We start from the raw sequence: 18,713 nt of genomic DNA on the forward strand, positions 1-18,713 counted from the left end.
GGTGAATCCCCCAATGAGGATTCCATCAGAGAATCTTGAGGATCTTGCATATCCCTTATCCAAGCTTTGATGTATGATGAGCCTTGTCCTGGATGACTTATTTCTTTCCTTTAGTTTCCAATGAGGTTCTTAAGAGCTATATCCTTCATAGTTGATTGTCAGACATTGTTCATGTTTCCTATGGTGATGTCACGAGCTCTTACTTTTAATGATTTTCCTCTTCCTTGGACTTCCTTCTTTGAGATTTCTCCACTTCTTTGGTGAAATGGACTTCCTCTCTATCTTTCTTGTTATTTCCCTTCTTAAGCTTAGGACAATATTTCATGTAATGTTTATAGCATTGCACCTTAGCTATGAGGACCAATTTTTCTAGACTTCCCTTTCCTTCCTGCAAATGTTTGAATCCTTTCATTTTAACCTTCAACACTTTTTTCCCTCAACCTGTCATTTTCTATCTTGCATAGAAACCACAAGTTGTTGAATGGAATAGCTTTATTATGCTCATAGATCTTATTCACCAGTTAGTGCATTTAGAACATAGGAGATCATTTCCTTATTGGAAATCATCTCTCCCAGATTTTGTATTTGAGATCTTATGAAGATATCGTTTCATCCTTTGATACCTTCAATTTGTGTATATCAGATCTAAGTGACATGACCTTCTTTATTGCATCTTCAGAGAATAGTTCTACCAACTTATCATATATATCTCTTTGATGTCTCCAATATTGCTATATGAGGGGGCCTTTCATAAGAATCCCTTTCCATGTATTCAAAGGAGACCTTTTCATTGATATGTTCAATGACTTCACCTTCTTCAAGGACTATGTCTATCCTCCTTTTCCATGCAAGGAATTCTGATCACCCAACCAACTTATAGATCTCCTTGCAAAACAAAGTCATTTTACCAAATTTTATTATAGAATGAAAGATACTTACTTGACAAGTGAAGATGAAATATTCAACATGATCACTTTGATGGTGGTTGAAGAAGATGTATTAGTGCTCCTTTTGGATGATCATCTTCCAAATGAAAAAAAAATCCCTTCTTCAAGAAAGGATCTTTCTCCTTTTATGATGTCAATGCCTTTAGATCTAGCTTCTTTTGTTGATGGTGATTGACGAGGATGTTTTTATGCTTCCTTAGATGATCTTCTTGAAGGATAAGGATGTCACCCTTGCTTCAATGAGAGGGAACTTGTCTTATAGCTTTTGAAGATGATGACAATTCCTTCTAGCCTTCTCGGTGGTGAATGAGTGCAGAACGGAAATGCTTCTAGGATATCCAAGATGATGTGATCTTAGTCCTAGAAATACTTCTCTATACTTTGGGCTGCCTTTCTTTGTAGATCTCTTCATGTTGATGAGGGTCTTTGTGGTCTTTTGCTAAAGACTATAGGATCCAACACTCTTGCAGGTGTAGACTTCTAGTTTCCTTTATTTGTAGATCTATTCACCTTGAGTAGAAATAAGGCTTTGGCCTCGATTATTTGATGATACCAAGACTTCTTAAATATACTTCCTTCCTTGATCTAGGGCTTGATTCTACAATGTAGATCGTTCAACTTGCTTTGATATCCTTCAATTTTCACTTTGATACCTTTCTCTAGATTCGATCCTTGAGTGTCCCTTGATAAGATGCATTTCCTTGACTTTGACACCTTAGCTCTGATACCATGTTGAGAAATCTAGGGCATTATACTTAGGTGATTTCTCTACTCCTCCCTCAATTTCTAGTCCTAATATTGCTAAGCCTCCTCCTCCATCTCAAACCCTTGCAGTCTTTGATACCATTGAGTATAAAATTGTGGAGTACATGAATAAGGTTAAAGGCAACATCTACCTATATGAAGTTAGCAAGGTGAAACAATAACATAAATTCTTACTTAAGGAGTTAAATGCAATTCTGCAAGAGCTTCAAAAGGAAAAGGTGAGCCTCCTAATGTCTCTTCAGATAAATTTGACCCTTCAAATGCTATTCTAAACATAGACAAATCAAATTATCATACTCCCCCCTTTCTCTTGACTTTTGAAATTTTTAACAAAAATGTTCATAATTGTTTGGTAGATTTGGGTGCATCATATAATATCATGCCTTATGCAGTTTTCCTTAAGCTGAATATATCACCCCTGAAATCTGGTCTACAAAATATTCAATTAGATTGTTCAAAGGTCATAGTTTTAGGGGAAATGAATTCTATCTTAATTAGACTATCTTCAAACTCTAAATTTTGTCAGATAATTGATATATTAGCAGTTGACATTCCTGAGTTTTATGGTCTTATTTTGAGTAAAGGTTGGTCTGAAAATCTACATGGTTATTTTGCAATTGATTGCTCACACATGTGGCTTACCTATAATGGCAAACCAAATCAAATTCGTGTCGCTAGAGAGAAGAATATGAAACATTAAGTCACCGATTTTGATGAAGAAAACGAACCAGTGGCATTTTTAAATAACATCCTTGGAAACTATTCTTTTGAATTTTTCTTCAGACATTTTCTAACACAAACTTCTCCATTTTTAGTGGATTATGTATCATCTCAAATAGAAAAATTTATCTAAATGTATTAATGTTGTAGACAACATTGTAAATAAGCTTGATAATTTATTTTGGAATCTTTATTTTGATGGTTCAAAATCCAACAAAGATGTAGGAGCTTATTGCATCTTGGTAATTCCTGCATGAAAATTAGAATTTGACTCTACTAATAACATTGCCGAGTATGAAGCATTGGTGCAGGGCTTACAAAAGGCCATTAGTCTTGACATCAAATACCTTAAAGTGTTTGTTGATTCAGAGATTGTCAGTGAACAAGTTAGAAACACCCTCCATTGCGTTTCTGTTAAATTGGCAACTAGGGCCAAACTCCATGTGGGTCGGCTTATTTATGGCAACTGATATTTTTATTGGATCCCTCTCGTCGAGAGGTGTAGGATTGATCCAAAGATCATCCGATTCCGATAAGTATTTATTGAGATATGAATTTATTTTGTTTATGTAATTATTATCAAGCCGACCAGCTCTTATGTAGGCTCTAGAAGCCCAACCGACGTGTCTATTCATCATCCTTGTTGTGGTATAGATAGATGAGGATTTGGAGTCATTAGTATAACACATTCTCCATGTGAACTCTCCTCTCCACGTCTTGGGTTTTTGGAGAAGGAGAAGACACAAAAGAGAATACGTTGGATACCCTAGCTGCAGTAGAAAGAGCAGCAGTCCATACGCTATAATGAAAGCCACCCACGCTGTAATGGTGACCTTATCCACGCAACCATACGTTGAGATGCACGCCGAAATGAAATATCTATACACTGCTCATTGGAAGACCTAGCTGCAGTAAATACATATACGCTGCTCGTTGTATATATATGCATTGCTAGCCACAATAAATACATATACGCTGTTCATTGAATATATATATTGCTCGTTGGAAGACCTAGCCGCAATCAATACATATATGCTGCTCGTTGATTATATATATACACGCAGAGGTCCTGTACACATTGCAGAGGTTATGTATATACACAGAGGTCCTGTACACATCGCGGAGGTTATATATATATATACACGCAGAGGTCCTGTACACATTGCGGAGGTTATATATATACACAGAGGTCCTGTACACATCGCGGAGGTTATATATATACACGCAGAGGTCCTGTACACATTGCGGAGGTTATATATATACACAGAGGTCCTGTACACATCGCGGAGGTTATATATATACACGCATAGGTCCTGTACACATTGCAGAGGTTATGTATATATACAGAGGTCCTGTACACATCGCGGAGGTTATATATATACACGCAGAGGTCCTGTACACATCGCAGAGGTTATATATATACACAGAGGTCCTGTACACATCGCAGAGGTTATATATATACACGTAGAGGATGCCAAAGACTCTTATATATACTCACAGATGTCTCTTATGTATATTCGCTGAAGCCACAGAGGTTTTTCGCTTTGGTATATGGTCTCGCATTCGTCTCTCTAATGTGGTATGGCATTCGCATGATATCCCTGGTTATAATGGCATATGATTACATCCCTCAATGGCATATGATCACAATACTGTGATGGTATATGATATTGCTCTGGTGTGAAAACTGATACAAAGATGTATGGCATCAACGTTATATGACAGGGTCTCAATATGTATGATCTTGCTCCAGTTGTATATAGGGTCTTAATATGTATGTGGTCTTGATATGTATGGTCTTTATATATACGCTGGACTGTACATACGATGGGCAGTAATCGCTGGACAATATACGCTACAGTACATAAGTTATATATATACATTGGACACATATATATAACGCAGTCTTGGGCAGCAACATGATATATTGTGGATGGGTTGTGCAACGAATACATGGAGCATGGGCAGCAGCATGATGGGCAGCATTATGAGATCATGTGCATGGGTAGCACAATGATACATTAGCAGGGGCAGTAGCGTGATGATGATGCACCTTAGTTTGAACAACATTATGATGGATAAGATCATGGACATGGGCAGCATGATAATCATGATTAGTGCAACATGATGCAGTATGCAGTGGTGTAGCTTGAGAACCTGATGTAGGATGATGATAGGTGAAGGAGTCACCTTGGAGGATCAGTTGAAGCAGAATGTCTTCAACTGATCTCATCGTTATAGAAGATGATCTATGCTCAGATCTAGACAAGTCAAAGTGTTGACTTCTGTTGTAAATGTACTCTCTCTCTCTTTCTCTACTGAACTTTGAAGATAAAAGAAGAATTGATCAAGGGTTTCCCCACACATTGTGGGGTTTGTCCCTGGCTCGCGCCATATCTTGTGTCCTCTTGTCTTGGCTTGTCTTCTACGATTTTATATTTATGTTCTATCTGCAGTTTATTGTAATGTTGATGTGATTGCTAACTGTGAAAATTTAAATAAATTGCTCTAGCATAGAACATACCTAAACTTAACATGGTATCAGAGCTGAGGTGAAGACAATGCCCAAGCAAGAGTGAAAGAGAAATCACCGAAGACAGTTGGGACAAGACAGAAGGATCAATAGGTTCCTCATAATTCACCTAGGGTGAAGTCAAAGCAGAGAATATTATTAGAATGGAACAGCGGAAGATTCTGATGGTCCATCTTAAGATCACTTCATTGGGAAGTTCGGATCTAAGGGTGGAAAGAAAGGCGGATGCCTTGTTGAAATAAGTTCGGCCGTTATGCGAAGGAGTGTCCAAATGGCAGAGACACATCTCTTGATGAAGATAACAATAATTCCTGGGACATCTTCAATAATCAAAAGAATGACTAGTAATGCAGGTCATCAAGGAAATGGTCGACTCTCCACGAAAGCAAGGAACCCCAAAATCTCTTTTATGTACCTGATCGAACTTGATGCCCATCTCGGAAATGGAAGTCAAAGGTTACAGGGTGGCACTTATCGATGGAAAGGTACGTGTTTGAAGATAGATCTTTTAAAGATGCTTTTGAGTTCAGGGTTGTATCATGTTGCAGGAAGTCCACTGGGAACCATGTCCATTGACTCAGCATCAGAGGTCTATAAGTCAGATGGTGACTAGGATGCCTGAATTCAAAAGGAAGCATGAAGGTACATGTCTGAAATGTACCGAAGGAAAATATTATAAGGGGACCATTCCCCTCATGCAGTAGGTTCACAGGTTTGGAACAACCCGAGGAGTTTGAGAATCATGATCAAGGAATCTCATGTGTACAGGTGGAAGAAAGCCCTCTATGGCTTGAAGAAAAACACCTCGGGCATAGTATGAGAGGATTGATAGCTATCTAATGCAGCTGAGATTCACTAGGAGTGAAACCGATCCAAACCATTACTCGAAGGTTGTGGATGATAAAACTCTCATTCCGGTACCTATGTCTGACAGGTACAGACCCTCTCATTTATAGGAGACAGAGGGAGTTGGATTTTGAATGTGGGAAGATAAGCTGCAAGCTTGTGACTGCCTCGAGGATCTTAACTTTCAGAAGTTATATGGTGATGATGTCAGACCAGATTTGGGAATGCCTCTGAGTTTCATAAACTCATTCGCGTTGATGTTCTTGGAGAACCTTCGTGATGTTCTTGGAGAACCTTCGTCCGGACATCTGTGTTGCAGTTAGCATGGTGAGCTCATATTTGATTGAGCCTCACTAGATTGGTGCCAAGAATCTTCTAAGATATCTTTAGGACACAATCTCTCATGAATTGATACATTGCCGGAAGTATGAAGCCACATGATTATTCGAATGATGAGTGGGCAGGCAGTATGGAGGATCATTAGAGCACTTCCTAGTGTTGTTTCTCTTTGGAATCTACCTCGATATCCTGGATGAGTAGGAAGCAGAAGTCGGTGACTTTGAGCACCACCAAGGCAGAATACATTGCTGATAGTATGGCCTTCTGTGAGGCAGTCTGGTTGCTGAAGCTCTTCAGTGAGCTGTTTGTACACATGATGAATATCACTGTGATTCTCTGTGACAACCAGAGATGAATCCCGTATTTGACAATTGCTCCCGCAGATAGACATCAAATACTGCCTTATCTGGGATATGGTAAGTCGATGATCAAGGAGGCTCCATCGCACTGAGATGATGTACAGGACAGAGCCCTGAGGAAAGATCAAATTTGTGATTTTCCCGAACGACTTGGAGTCGTCGAGAGACCTTTGTAAAAGGGTCCTGCATGTTGCATACATTGAGCTCTGGGAGCTTTGGGGGGCTTGCAGTTCTAATGGAGCAACATACGACCACAGGGTGACTCACCCTCCCCTGGTGGTGCGCACTGGAACAAGATGATTCACTCTCTTGTGGGACAAGATGATTCGCTCTCTTATGTAGCAGGATGATTGGTTCTCCTGTGAGGCCTGGATTGATGTGTTCTCCATGGTAGCCTGGATTGATGTGTTCTCCATGGCGATTGTAGCAGGATTGATGTGTTCTCCTGTGAGGACAGGATTGATTAAGTTCTCCTGTCGAGGCATCCTACCCATGCAGTCTGGGACTCATGGGAAGTACCTCTCATCTGATCAATGAGCAGGGAAATGAAGTTAGGGACCATAGTAGTACCAATGGACGCATCGTTGTATCTACCGTACTCCCTACGCTAGGATGTCCTCCATTGATCTGGGATCAATGATACTGGTCTGGGACCAGTGGAGGAGTTGTACATACTATGACGCTGACTTCGGGTCGGCTGAGACTGGTCTGGGACCAGTGGTACATACTCCGAGACTAACTTTGTGTCAGTGCAGTACTGGTCTAGGACCAGTGAGAGTGGTACATTCTATGACGCTGACTTCAGACCCGCTGAGACTGGTCTGGGACCAGTGGTACACTCTCTGAGACTGTGATACTGGTCTGGGACCAGTAGTAGGAGTGGTACCTACTATGACGCTGACTTTGGGTCGGTTGAGACTGGTCTGGGACTAGTGGTAAACACTCTGAGTCTGACTTTGGGTCAGTGGAGAATGGTATGAGACATTCTTGATCAATTCTTCTTCTTCATAGTTTAGCAGCGTTAAGCAAGCTGAGTAGAGCAGAGCTAGCAGAGCCAATAATGTAGAGCAAAGCTAGCAGAGCTGAGCAGAGTTGAGCAGAGTTTAGCAGAGTAGAGCTAGCAGAGCCAGCAGCGCTGAGCAGAGCAGAGCTAGCAGAGCCAACAGCGCAGAGCAGAGCTAGCAGAGCTAAGCAGAGATAGCAGAGCCAGCAGCACAGAGCAGAGCAGAGCTAGCAGAGCCAGCAGCGCCGAGCAGAGCTAGCAGAGCCAACAGCACTGAGCAGAGTAGAGCAAAGCCAGCAGAGCTGATCAGAGTAGAGCAAAGCCAGCAGAGCTGAGAAGAGTTGGGCAGAACAGTGTAGGGCACTGATGGCAGAGATAGTACAATCGAACTTATGGATCAATGGATGGAGTTCTCCCTAGTTGAGAGGGAGTGTTGAATTGGCAACTAGGGCCAAACTCCATGTGGGTCAGCTTATTTATGGCAACTGATATTTTTATTGGATCCCTCTCGTCGAGAGGTGTAGGATTGATCCAAAGATCATCCGATTCCGATAAGTATTTATTGAGATATGAATTTATTTTGTTTATGTAATTATTATCAAGCCGACCAGCTCTTATGTAGGCTCTAGAAGCCCAACCGACGTGTCTATTCATCATCCTCGTTGTGGTATAAATAGATGAGGATTTGGAGTCATTAGTATAACACATTCTCCATGTGAACTCTCCTCTCCACGTCTTGGGTTTTTGGAGAAGGAGAAGACACAAAAGAGAATACGTTGGATACCCTAGCTGTAGTAGAAAGAGCAGCAGTCCATACGCTATAATGAAAGCCATCCACGCTGTAATGGTGACCTTATCCACGCAACCATACGTTGAGATGCACGCCGAAATGAAATATCTATACACTGCTCGTTGGAAGACCTAGCTGCAGTAAATACATATACGCTGCTCGTTGTATATATATGCATTGCCAGCCACAGTAAATACATATACGTTGTTCATTGAATATATATATTGCTCGTTGGAAGACCTAGCCGCAATCAATACATATACGCTGCTCGTTGATTATATATATACACGCAGAGGTCCTGTACACATTGCGGAGGTTATGTATATACACAGAGGTCCTGTACACATCGCGGAGGTTATATATATATACACGCAGAGGTCTTGTACACATTGCGGAGGTTATATATATACACAGAGGTCCTGTACACATCGCGGAGGTTATATATATATACACGCAGAGGTCTTGTACACATTACGGAGGTTATATATATACACAGAGGTCCTGTACACATCGTGGAGGTTATATATATACACACAGAGGTCCTGTACACATTGCAGAGGTTATGTATATATACAGAGGTCCTGTACACATCGCGGAGGTTATATATATACACGCAGAGGTCCTGTACACATCGCAGAGGTTATATATATACACAAAGGTCCTGTACACATCGCAGAGGTTATATATATACACGTAGAGGATGCCAAAGACTCTTATATATACTCACAGATGTCTCTTATGTATATTCGCTGAAGCCGCAGAGGTTTTTCGCTTTGGTATATGGTCTTGCATTCGTCTCTCTAATGTGGTATGGAATTTGCATGATATCCCTGGTTATAATGGCATATGATTACATCCCTCAATGGCATATGATCACAATACTGTGATGGTATATGATATTGCTCTGGTGTGAAAACTGATACAAAGATGTATGGCATCAACGTTATATGACAGGGTCTCAATATGTATGATCTTGCTCCAGTTGTATATAGGGTCTTAATATGTATGTGGTATTGATATGTATGGTCTTTATATATACACTGGACTGTACATACGATGGGCAGTAATCGCTGGACAATATACGCTACAGTACATAAGTTATATATATGCACTGGACACATATATATAACGCAGTCTTGGGCAGCAACATGATATATTGTGGATGGGCTGTGCAACGAATACATGGAGCATGGGCAGCAGCATGATGGGCAGCATTATGAGATCATGTGCATGGGTAGCACAATGATACATTAGTAGGGGCAGTAGTGTGATGATGATGCACCTTAGTTTGAACAGCATTATGATGGATAAGATCATGGACATGGGCAGCATGATAATCATGATTAGTGCAACATGATGCAGTATGCAGTGGTGTAGATTGAGAACCTGATGTAGGATGACGATAGGTGAAGGAGTCACCTTGGAGGATCAGTTGAAGCAGAATGTCTTCAACTGATCTCATCGTTATAGAAGATGATCTATGCTCAGATCTAGACAAGTCAAAGTGTTGACTTCTGTTGTAAATGTACTCTCTCTCTCTTTCTCTGCTGAACTTTGAAGATAAAAGAAGAATTGATCAAGGGTTTCCCCACACATTGTGCGGTTTGTCCCTGGCTCGTGCCATATCTTGTGTCCTCTTGTCTTGGCTTGTCTTCTACGATTTTATATTTATGTTCTATCTGCAGTTTATTGTAATGTTGATGTGATTGCTAATTGTGAAAATTTAAATAAATTGCTCTAGCATAGAACATACCTAAACTTAACAGTTTCTAGTCATCTTAGGCATTATCAGTCTTTGATTCAAGACCTCACTACTCATTTTAGTGCATTTGACATAGCTCCCATCCCAAGGATACAAAATGCTAGTGTCGACCTCCTAACAAATCTTTCTTCTAAACTCATTCCACTCGAGGATTTTAGCCTTGATAGATTTTCAATTGAATTAATTTTTCGCCCTTCCATTCTAGATAATGTAACAAATTGGTGCATGTTTAATGATGATGATGATGATATTTTGAGTTTCTTAACAAAAGAAGGTTCTTACTCCGATCAAGTAATTGACGAAGATGAGCATGACAAGATGCAAAATAGGTCCTCCAATGAAAATAATTTACCCAAACCTATAGTTAAGTTGGAAGATTTATATGAATTAAAGGATAGATTCAAAAGAACCACCAGTTGCAAAACTCGGAGTTCTACCTTAAGATATGAGTTAGTCAACATAGGATCTGAACAAAAACCTCATAACATTAACTTGGGCCTTGCAATCTCAACATATGAAAGATCTGCTTTGATTCATTTGTTGAAAATGTACAAGGATGTTTTTGCATGGGATTATGATGATCTAAAAAGCTACAATACACCGACCATCCATGACACTATTTTGATGCTTCTAGATGTCAATCCTATTCAACATATGCTAAGTTAGATTCACCCTAACTTGGAAGCTCAAATTAAGACTGAACTTAACAAGATTCTTAAAGCTAAAATCATTTTTCTAGTCAGAAATTCCAAGTGGGTCTCAAATCTTATGCCTATGAGAAAGAAGAATGGAGACATTCACATTTGTATTGAATTTAGGAATTTAATAAATCTTGTGAAAAGGACAATTTTCCCTTACCCCCAATGGAGAAAATTTTACAATCTGTTGCTGGTTCTTAATTGATATCCTTTTTAGATGGTTTTCCAGGATATAATCAAATAATTTTACATGCAGATGATAGACTGAATACCACATTCAAGACCAAGTGGGGGACATATGCCTATCAAAAAATGCCTTTCGGATTTATTAATGTTGGAGCTACCTTCCAAAGAGCTATGGATATTGATTTCATAGGTTCGATTAACAAATCAATTGTAGTGTATCTTGATGACAATACAATTTATTACAAACAAAGGAAGAATCATTTGCATGATTAGAAGAAAATATTTGAAAGATGTAGGAAGTTTGGAATCTCTTTGAGTCCCATAAAGTCATTTTTTGCTCTTGATGAAGGAAAACTTCTAGGTTTTATTGTCTCCAAAGAAGGGATATGTATAGATCCTGATAGAATCAAGGAAATATCTGAAATTTCTTTACCTCATAACAAAAAGTCCATGCAATACTTCCTTGGGAAAATTAATTTTGTCAAAATATTTATCCCATACTTCTTTCAAATTGTACTTCCCTTAGAAGTTATGATCAATAAGAAGTCAATATTTAAATGGGGACTCACTGAAAGAAAATCATTTGAGGTAATAAAACAAGCAATCATTGATTCCCCCTTGTCATCAACCCCTGATTTTACTAAACATTTTATTCTTTATACTTTTGCTTCCCAACAATCTTATGCAGCGGTCTTAACTGAACCTAATGAACAACAAATTGAGGCTCCAATTTCATTCTTTAGTTAAAATCTACAGGGAGATGAGCTCAATTACTAAGAGGTTGAGAAGCAAGCTTTTGCAATATTTAAATCCATAAAGCATTTCAGTCCTTTCCTCGTGAAGACATACACTGAAGTAATTGTTCCTTTCGCTGCTGTTAGGCAATTACCGACTAAGAAATAATTAGGAGAGAAAAGAGGCAATTGGGTCACTGCCCTGTAGGAATATGATCTTGATATTAAACCAACTAAAATTGTCAGAGGACAAGGTTTTTGCAAGTTGATTATTGGAGCTGATGACAACTCAGTTAATGAAGATTCAAGTAATAATGTTCAAATCATAGAGGTATTTCCCATTGACAATGAATCTCAATATGTTGATCTCATTTTTTATTCAAAAAATAATTATGCTCCACTGGAACTTAATTACAAGAAGAAAAGAGGTCTCAAACTAAAGGCTAATCAATATCAACTTTTTAATGATGTCTTATTTATAATAAATTATGTTTCTGTTTTGTTAAGATGTCTAGAAAAGTCTAAGCTGAAAATGTCTCAGAGGGGATACATGATGGACTAGCTGGAGGACACTATGGTGGAGACACAAATGCTTGCAAAAGCATACATGCCAGTTATTATTGGCAGAATTTATTCAGGGACACTCATGCTTATGCTAGAAAGTGTAAATTATGTGAAACTGTTGATGGAAGACAAAAGAAACCAACCTTACCTTTACAACCGATTGTTCCTAACTCTTCCAAGCAACATAAATACATCTTGACTGCTATTGATTACTTTACCAAGTGGGTGGAGTCTATACCCTTGAGGTGGCCAATTCTGAGAACATTATTGAATTCATTTATCGATTGATTATTACCAGGTTTGGTCTTCCTCATGCTTTAATTTTTGATAATGAATCATATTTTTCAGGTAACACCATTATTGAATTTTCCTTGAGAAAATATTTTAAATTGAAGTATTATGAAAATTAGTATCCACAAGGAAATGACTTAGCATAATCTACTAACAAAAACCTTATTAGAATAATCAAATGAACAACTGACCAAAATCAGGGAAATTTCCATAAATCTCTAGTCTTTACATTATGGGCTGACATAATTACCCAGAAGGCCTCTATAGGCACTTCTCCTTTTCAATTACTATATGGTAAAGAACCTATTTTTACCACCTAATCTAGCTATACCATCACTAGCCCTAGTGCATCCATTGAAGAAAAACCTTCCTCTGCTCTTCAACTAAGAATGTCTCAAATCCTTAAACTGGGGGAAGAAAGAGATAAAGATAGATAGGTCCATGCCCATCACCAAAAATTGGTTAAGTTTGCATTTGATGCAATTTCGATTCAAAATAAAATTTTTGAAATTGGCAATTGTGATGCAGGTAAATTCTAAGTGCGGACACAAACAATTCCTCTAGCCCAAGAGAGTGGGTCTAGTCACAAACAAACAATCTATGTAAGATCTCCTTAAGCTAGAATCAATTAAGAGGACCTGCCTCTTAGAATACTATTCTGCTTGGTGATGATCCTGCTTCCTCGCTCCAGCTATCTTTCATTTCCTTATCTCGAACACCTGAAACAAGAAAACAACAACAAACAACAAACATAACAACATACAATATTGTATTCAACCTACTTAACAGGTCAAGGAACATTAAGCCAGAAAGATGTAAAATGACACTTCATGTAGGAAATCAATTGATAGTTACATCTATATAAATCAGAAAGAAATTACAACTGGTGCCTTGACGTCGCTGGTCTCCTCCAACGTATCCAGGTTCCCACACTTCTGCTAACACTTGATGGACAACCCCAACAATAGAAGTTTTAAGGCCTCTTTCCCTGTAGTCTAAAACCACACCAAAGCACACTATTCTCCCTCAAACATACACTAGAAAACTTCAAACTATAGATGTCTTGTTGATTATTCTAACTCCAAACTAAAAAATAGCTTTTGCTTGGGAAAAAGAGAGGTTTATATAGCTTGGATGGATGGGAGATGGTTCCTCTTCTCATGGGAGAAGGTCTTATATCTTGGATTAGTTCCATCCTAATAGGGGAAAGGAGCCCAAATTGACCTCCTCGGCTCCATCCGGTCTAACCATTTACCAGACTTCTGTTACGAAGCTTCTAGAGCTGGAAGCTTCAGCCCCATATTTAAAAAACTTTCCAAAAGAGGATCGGCGTGATTGAGAAAGGGCTCAGTCGATCCGATCAACATTGGTGACATTTTTAATCCCTGCATATCGGCACGAAGAGGACGTGGGTCATTAGCACCGGTCTTGTAAACTGGGGTAAACAGAAGATTTTTGGGAAATGATGCAAAAGGGAATTGTTCTGCTCATGAAGAGGGACATAATGGGAGTTTCTTCATGAGAGGAAAGCATGTGGGGTTCACTATAGAGGTCCTCCAGGATCGTGGACAGGGAGTACAGGGATAGTGACAAAATGCTGTGTAACAGATGCCCCCTAAAGCATGAAGGTCAAACTAGAGTGAGGAGTGAAATGCTTTACAAGTGCGTGTGGCGAACTGGAGTCCGTCATCGCAGAACTTGCAAGAAAGCATAGATACATATACATCACTGAAAATCTGAAAAATGATACATGGATCGTGGTATGGACACAGACATCTAGAGAATGATCATATAAATGGATCCAAGGCATGGGGGCAACCATCCAATAGAGAGGGTCATAATGAAACTAAGGTATGTTCGCAACCATCCAACAATGAGAAGAATCACATATAACAACTCATGGTATGGTCGCAACCATCCATCTGAAAGAGACATGTATATCATCATGATCATGTCACATCACCTTGCAACTTGGATGTTTGTAATCTGAGCCCAGGGTCTTGCACTCCAACACGACCTGATCAAAGTACAAATCCTAACATGCGAATGAATCTGTTGAAGTCGAACATGCTAACAAGTCGCTTGATTATCGGTCAATGATGTGAATCATTAGCAAGCAGGAGAGAAACCACAAATAATGACAATGTCTCTCAAGGTACTAGCAGCATAGTTTACGGAATGTGAATAAAGGAACTGATGTTGAACACCCTTGAAATCACCCGATCGAAAGCCAATGATGTGAACTTGTCGTCGAGTGCAAAGAACTTGCCATTAGGGACTGCAATATCTAAGATACTGGAAGGGAGTCTCTTGGCCAGCTTCCTGGATAATGAGATGAATTTGACAGGAAGTGATGGTGTCGAAGGAGGGCCATGATGTATCCCACATCATCGACACAAGACAAAGGGATGCAAATGATTTAAGATGGTACAGAGAATCAGGATTAAGTGTAACTGCAGAAGGACGAACTCTTGAACATATTGGCGACACGATTCCATAGTTTGGTAGATGTTGGATCCATAGGATCAGTGGTCATGATGACGTGGAAAAAATCAAATGGAAGGAAAAAATGAACGAACCAACCTAGGAAGGTCAATGATGAAAGGAGGATATCCCAATCCAACAGGAAGCAAAAAGTGTCATGTTCAAGGGTGAGCTTCTGACACAACTGATCGAATTTCCAAATTTCCCCCACCATTTCTGGTAGGTACCCCAATTATTTTTTATCGCAAGATTGAAGGGAATAGCATGTGCTTGCATTGTAAGTTCATCCTTCGAACGAATCTGACCTAGTAAGTTTAATGAGCCCTAGGAAGGAGAAGCTCATGTTCGTCATGGTGACGAATCCGATGTCGTTTAATGCTTTAATGAGTTCGACAAAGGTGTAACTCGGTATCTTTTTCATATTTAGAGAGTTTGAAAAAGACATGGAAAAGAAAACTCCACATGGTCCCTTTTCATACATTTGTGTCTCTCGAGCCCGAAAAGGTAGAAAACGATACTTGAGAGAACCGCTTGACCATTTCAGTCAAGGAGTACCTTTTTCGTAAATAGTTTATCCCAGCCTGAAAAGGGGGTAAATTTATACTAGGTAAATGACGTTTTGCATCCTTTAACGAGTTCAAAACGACAAGAGCTTGGCAATCTTTTCGTGTTTAAAAGGTCGGAAAAGAGTTGAAAGCAGACCCCCCATTTTATTCTCTTGAAAAATACTCGACGATCTTTTCATTTGAGTTTTACGAGCCAAGAAAAGAGCTTAAACGAGACTTGAGTATCATTGTTAACAATCTGTCACCTGTCGCTGCACAAGAAAGGTAAATGCATCATACAGTTCTGAGGCAAAATAGGTCAAAAACACTTTTAAAACCCTAATATTTTCATGAAAAATGAATAAAAGGGGGGAAAAAGTAATTATTTTTTACCATTTACCATTTTACGTTTGTGTGAAGAGTTTTTTACCCATTTTTGCCCTAATTTTGCTGGAGCAGATTACGGGAGATTTGAGAGGTCATTTGCCGAGCCGTCGGTTGTAGGTAAGAGACAAGACCTTAAGATCCATTTTCAGATTGTTTTTACCTATTTTTATCCATTTTTTGGATTTCATGGGAATGATTTGGCAAAAATATTTTTCCCTTGATCAGCGAAATTTCCAGGCATGGATCCGCATTGACTGGGGGGTTAAGAAAACCGCTAATTGCACTATTAGTGCCACTATTTTTAAAACAATCGCATCGGTGCCATGAGCAAAGAAAAAACATGTTTTTTTCTCAATTCGACCGCTTGAATCCAAATTTTTTCGTCAAAAGATGATCATTGACTTGATTAAATGGTTTTTGCAGGAAGAAAATCATTGACAATGGTGGATTGGAAAGAACGAGAGCATTAGGATATAGATACTTAAGCAATAAATGATCCAAATTTCTTGAAGGCTTTGAGGAACCGTGGGCTCCTCAAGTTCTTTCTCACACCAGGGATGCGGGTTCAACCTAAGCTGCTACAGTACCTGATTAGTCTCTAGGACATAAATCAAGAAATTTTCATCATCGGTGACCAAGAGCTAGAGTTGGAGACTTTAGACATTTATTTCATCACAGGACTGTCCCGGAGAGGGGAACCAGTCAACCTATATGGGTTGAGGCTGATTGGGGCAAGTGTGTCCATGCTACTTGCTGAACATTTCTCAGAAGCTCTCAAATCCAAAAGTGGTAAGATCGAGATCGCAATTGTCAGGGATCTTGTGTTGAGAGTGTTATTGTTGACCATCAACAGAATGGCTGGGTCACAAGCGCCTCATGAGACTAATGAGTCAAATTTTCTGTACGCTATCAAGTGCACAACACCCACTATTTTTAACTGGGTGGAATATATGAAAATCAACATGAAGCACCAGCTATCAAAAGCTAAGGCGGGAAACCTGAAGCAATTTTGCTTTGGGTCTATGCTAGTGACCTTCTTCCTGGAGCGGGTTCCACTGTTCCAATACCAGCTGACTGAGGTGGATCCGTCGATGCCACGAGACCCATGGATGGTCCATTGGAGCGAGTTGATGCCTAGGGTTACGAGGGGGGGCCAACAGATGTCCTATAAGCTCGCATTTTTCTCATGGCTACGACGATAGCTGATCATAGTGGAGGATTGGACTTACAGTGGTACCGACTTCCACGGAGATCCAGATATGTTGCTCCTAGAGGGGGAGGACTTTGACGATGAAGGTAAAAAACAAACAATTTTTTAATATTTTTGATGTTTTATTGTTTTTTAAATATATGTATTTGTGACATTTCAATTTTATGAATGCAGATGTTGGACCAGAATGCCCTGCCAGGATGTCCCTGATTGCTAGGCATATTGCTCGTCAGTTCGATGTCGCTCCTTATCAGGAAGGAAGTGATAATGAGGAAGAGATCACATGGAACCTCGAGGGATTGACCCACGGTATCCCAGAGTATGCCCAGGTGGGTGATATCCCGTGCCAGTACTAGAGGCACACGGTGGGAGTATCAGACCAGATCTGCCGACTGCTGACTCATGTAGTTTGAGCAGTTACATGCTACCATGAGCATCATGCTGATTAGTGCATAGGCCTAGCATTCCACATTTTTTGAGGCTTGCGAGCCATGGATGTTTTTGAACACACATATTTTTTTTGGGGTTTTGATGTATGACAAACATTATTGGCATATATATATATATATATATGCTATATTTCCCTTCTTACTATGATACAAATGATTTTATTTTTTATTTTTTACATGTTTCACAAATGTCTATCCAACACATAATTAGCTAATGCATCTGTCAATGTATTCATACGTCTAGGAATATGATGATATGTAATGTAATCAAAATTTCTCTCCAATAGACAAATACATAGATACATTCTCAATACATGAGGGTTTCTAACGAAATATTTCCCACTGAGTTGAAGAACAACAAGCTCTGAATCAAGGTTGACAACCAAATCCCAAATGCCAAGAGCGATAGCTTCTGACAACAATTCGATAACTATGCTATACTCAGCAATGTTATTAGTTGTTTGACCTAGACAAATATCTTGAAGATCAATCAACTCACCATGGGGGTCATAAATGGTCCATGCTGTGGATGATAAATTCCAGGTAGTTCTGCAAGCACCATCAGTGAAACCGATGTGAGGAGACACTGACATTTGCAAAGTAGGCAAAAACATAATAAGCAGGAAAGCTGCTTGCAAAACAACACACCAAACCACACTGCACAAAAATGAATGACACACTTATTAAACAAAAGTAACCATGAAAGATGATCTAAGCATAGTACTTTGTGAGAGTCTCCATGCTCGGACTCAGGTAATCACTCAACACAGATGACCACCGGAGTTTTACCATTGACATGACGCATAAGCATTGAAAAATAGAGTAGAACTCATACAAGGATTTTCCCCCATGCCCCTTGGGCGAGGGAGGGTTACGAGTCAGATGAAAACCCCATTGCAATAATGGGTAATCGGTAAAAACTCGGGGAGGGAGAAAAAAACTGAAACCATGAGGGGATAAAGGGGCCCTCAGTTGAAAGATCTTGATAATGGCAGGCGAAACTAACATGTCAATAGGCAGCGGAGAAGAGAACTGATCAAGACACATAGACATGACCGTCGGGCCAAAACTAAGCCACAAGGATTGAGGAAACACGTCGAT

This window comes from Pinus tabuliformis, chromosome 3_1 (genome assembly GCF_031772625.1).
Source record: "Pinus tabuliformis cultivar Carrire ecotype Pingquan chromosome 3_1, CPIR1, whole genome shotgun sequence".
Taxonomy (NCBI): domain Eukaryota; kingdom Viridiplantae; phylum Streptophyta; class Pinopsida; order Pinales; family Pinaceae; genus Pinus; species Pinus tabuliformis.